The sequence below is a fragment of the Lathamus discolor genome, chromosome 3, assembly GCF_037157495.1.
Source record: "Lathamus discolor isolate bLatDis1 chromosome 3, bLatDis1.hap1, whole genome shotgun sequence".
Taxonomy (NCBI): domain Eukaryota; kingdom Metazoa; phylum Chordata; class Aves; order Psittaciformes; family Psittacidae; genus Lathamus; species Lathamus discolor.
This window is the reverse complement of record NC_088886.1, coordinates 96,611,360-96,615,840: the sequence shown is the minus strand read 5'-3', so window position 1 is coordinate 96,615,840 and position 4,481 is coordinate 96,611,360. Positions and strand designations below refer to the sequence as shown.

Genomic DNA, 4,481 nt, shown 5'->3' with positions numbered 1-4,481 from the left:
TTAATCTCTTCCAAATAATGCAATTGAGTCACCTTATGCAAAACCAGACATGCATATGACTACCTTGAAAGTATTTCACTTGGTGTATTAGCAGGGATGTCCATGGTGTGGACTCCTGTTTCACAGATGGTAGATACTACTCGTGTCTTTCTATCACTTGACTACCTAATGCCAGATTTTGACAGTAAGCAGGTCTTCTTTTAGCCTCAATGATCTTTAATGGAGAAAGGTAATGAGATTTAAAGAACAACAAACGCAGCCATGTGTAGAACATGAATGTTTAAGTTCAAATCCTCCTCCTGTTTCTTTCCTTGTCTTCGGCTTTTATCTAACCCAGTCAGGAGACAGAGGTGACAAATAACACCAGCACCAAGTGGAGAACTCTTAGTTTGAATTCTGGTCTGAATTTCTGGGAGAGATTTTAGTGTAAATTAGCCAGCTTGACAGTGCTAAAGGAAACCAAACAAGAGTAAAATAAGATGTTATTGTAGGGGCAGTGAGGACTGCTTCATATCAGATAGAGCTTGCCAGAACATTGTAATGCTTTGTGGCACAGCTAATCATGCTAAATAAAATGTAGTCTTAAACACACTTAGGACTAGATTCTCAACAGGTTCTCCCATTTAGCATTTTTTACTTTTTCCTAACCAACTGTATTTTGTACCACAAGGGATGGTTAATACAATTTTGGAAAAAAAAAAATCATAAAATATGAATAAATAAGCATAAGTTGTTTACATAAATAAACATTCTGGGGCATTGGAATTTACTCAGTAATTGCCATATTGGTCATAAAATATGCCTGAGAGCCCAAAGTATTTCTTTATTGCATTTAGCAGCAACAATTAGCCTCCCAATTTTTCACTGCTTTAACAGTATGGTTTCCTACTCTCTAAGAAATAAAAACCAAAACAAAACTCAGGCTCTTCTGTGTGGCTCTACACATGCATATGTGCAAGATGCTTGAACTGTGATCTGTGAAGTGCAGGGAAGAAAACAAACAAAAAAGCAGCAATTTTCCTTCCTATTCTAGGGGACTACATTGGGCAGAGGGAGCAGTGACAAATTTTGCAATAAGGCTGTCTTGCAAAAGTACCACAGGCAACAAATTCCTTACAGCTGAATAGGAGAATAAGTGCAAAACTGAAGACAACAGGAAGAGGTGCGGTCCCTAATGCATCATTTGTTGTATTTTACTGTCTGTGAGCCAAGAGAAGTAGAAGGCCACTGAAATTCCTAGAGAACAGAAGAGTCTGGAGAACTACTGAATTTGCAGGCTTCCTAATGCTTGGGATTTTTAATTGTAATACTTCCTAAAAGGAAGGAAGAAGGTGTTTTACAAGTGAGAGCATTCATGAGCTGAAACTTCTCCTCATCGCACCCACCCAATCTTCAAAGACTAATTAAAATAAATAATGTAATAAAGCATTTTGGAAACACTACATTTTCCCCAGTAGCAGACATTCAGACATTGCAGCTAAGGGCCATGTCATGAAGACTCCAGTCATGCAGACACTTGTAACTGGAGGAGGAGTGCAGATGTGATAGGAATTTGGGACTTCTGTTCAGCTGAACTACAAACGTGATAGAGGATGTAGATACCGATGCAGCACAGTTACAAGTTTGATGGTTAACCCATGGGTAATCAAGAATTGACTGTATTGCACTAACTGCAGAAGCTACTACATCCTGGAAACATGGCTGGGAATATCTATCTTGTATTTTCATCTCACTGGAACTCTAATTTGGACAGCTATTGACCTACTTTTAGTAGGTCGTTGCTTTCAGCATGTTAGCTCCCCCATCCCCAAACACTCACGGCTATTTCAAATAAGTGCAAGAAAGACGAAACTACAGATGTTGCTTATGCATACAATCAATGCATCCCTCCCCCACTAAAGTTTAATAAGGATTGTTAGTACATCATTGTAGCTGGTAATTGTGTAGGTACACATAGTAATTGCATGTATTTGCACTAATTATGTAAATGTACAATAATTAAAGCTCCAGGGTTTTCATGGTAAATTTTTGAGACACTCATGGATTTGTCATGGCAAAAGTGTCAGTCATGTAATGCAGCGGGAAAGGGGAGGAGGAGGAGGCTCAGGAGAACATGCTTTTTAAATAAAATACAGGGATTTTTGCATAAATAAGTAAATAAAGGACACTACATCATCAAACACAGCTGCCATGCCTGGGCACAGTTTCTCTCTAAATCTCTTATCAGACTTTAAAAAAAAAAAAATAAAAAACCAAATAAAAAAACCCCTAGGAAAACCCAAAACTCGAGGTTTTTTTTTTTTTTTTTTTTAACATGGTACGTTAAAACTAAAGATCAAGTATTTTCCCCACTTTCTTCACCTAATGTTGCAGCTTTTCCCATTTAGCCAGTGAAAGACAGGAGGAGAAATGAATTTGTTCTCTCTTTTCGCTGTTGTAGTGATCATTTGCTAATATTACCAGTTTTCGCCCTCTCCCAGAGGCCTTATCACACTCCACTGAATATGTCAGTGGCAATATCCCAGCACTGCTTGGATTTGGATCGATCTCCCACCACAGTGTGCTGCCTTAACGCAGGAGTCGTATGCTGCAGGCTCAAGTTGCTTTTGTCTTGTTTTTTTTTGCCTCTTTTCTACCCTCCCCTTAGACTTTAGCTATTCCCCCCACCTCAGATATTAAGAGGGGAACTTGCAGGTTTCCTGTACGGAGCGCCCAGGCCTTCCTACAAGCACTTCCCCAGCACCAGGCAGGAGCTGCCCGTTCCTCCCTGCTGCCCCATGCCGCAGCCCAAGCCTGAACGTGCCGCAGCACAGCTACTCACCAGAGCTGCTGTTGCTGCTGCTCTCCGTGGGGCTTTAGGGTCCTGGGGACTTAACAGCTCCTTAATGACTTCAGGCACATAAAGGAAAGGTAGCTTTAGAAACACTCAGTGTGCATCTCCTTGTACCAAGATAGCAAATAGGGACAACATAGTCCAGCTGTTTAGCTGTTTTTAATCACCTCCAACAGCAAACCTGAGCAGCTCCCTTGAACAAGCCTATTATCCTTATGCCAGGAGCACAAGGGGCTGTTCAAGAAGCACAGCAACATAAAATAAGGTACTATGAATTCAGAGCACTACTAAGTATTTCCTACTGAAAAGCTTTCCATTTCAAAATGCATTGCTTGAGAACTTAATCACTTAAGTCAAGTACTAGTTTTTCTAGTCACTGAAAAGCATTTACATTCGTAAGACCTAAACCACTTGAAAAGCATCAACCTGGCTTGTAGTTAATGCAGAAACATTCTTTATATTACTACAGCTATTTGACTTTAGGTGTGCTTGTTGGCCCTTATGGCACAGCTACAGTCCCACTTGATCATATACAGCTACCCATCTTCACTCTTGGACACCTCAACAGATAACCAGCACAAGAGTTTTAAGCTACCAAGGCCTCACAGCTTGAACTAAGACACCAAAGAAAGCTTCCACAGGATTTGCCACAAAGCTTTGAAGGGATTTATAGGGCTCATAACCACACATTGTTACTTTTACAAACCTCACCCTATATACATAGGTCAAAAAGCTCTAAGTTCGTAACACCTACCTTTGCTGCATCCCAGCATGACACCACACTTCATACTGAAGGCAGGACGCTCTGGGGTATCAGAAGACAAAAAACTATATCCTGTAACCTTGATATACCCATAGGGTTACACTATTAGCCTCCAAACCCTTCCATAAGGCTCCATGCAGTATACCCAGCTGCTAATTTCAGGCAGACTTTTAGTACAGCTGTTTCAAATTGGCTATTCAGCCACAGCTGGGACAATAATTAGTCCTCTCTTTAATACTTCTTCGGCTTGGAGGAGTTGTCAGAAACTTAATTTTTTCTTTTGTTGCTTTTAAAATGTATTTTTGAGTGTGCCATCTGCCAATTGTTTTGTGTCTGAAAAATCAAATCAAACCAAACCAAATCTAAAACAAACAACCCCTCCTTCTGAGAATAGGACTAATAAATATTTCTGCCTTTATTTAAAATATAAGGGAAAGAGATTACTGGAAGTACAGTTGATGTGAAATAGTGTTGTTTTCCTGATGTTCTAAACAAGCTTCATGTGATTCAGGTGCCTTTTTTTTTTAATGTGGTTTTGAAAACACTCTCATTTTTAAAGCTACGTGATAAAAATTGATCCAATCTAGTACAAATTTGTTTTAAAAACAGCTTTTAATTGGCGGTGTTCAAAGCTGTTTGTGAGACTATTTGCTACTTTGTAACAATAGACATATTTTCAAAGTTTTTATTTCCTGTGTTATTAGGAATTCCCATTCTCTTTTTTGATGGGGATTAAAGATGTTAAGGTGCTGTTTTAAAATGTTCAAATGCAGTAACAGGTTAATTGAGAATCCTGTGTGAGTACAGAGGATTTCACAGAAATGCAGTCTTTCTGATAAATATTGCTAAACCAGTGATCTGTTGTATTAATTTCCTTTAAGTTTT

The 4,481-nt window shown here is 39.2% G+C and overlaps 1 long non-coding RNA gene across 1 annotated transcript; it reads right to left on the bottom strand.

Moving 5' to 3' along the window:
* On the bottom strand, positions 1 to 3,707 carry LOC136010087 (uncharacterized). Its single transcript, XR_010610751.1, has 3 exons — positions 3,588 to 3,707; positions 2,822 to 2,889; positions 1 to 449 (listed from the first exon to the last, which is right to left on the bottom strand). It is a non-coding gene; the product is annotated as an uncharacterized LOC136010087 (long non-coding RNA).
* Positions 3,708 to 4,481: the final 774 nt, after the last annotated feature.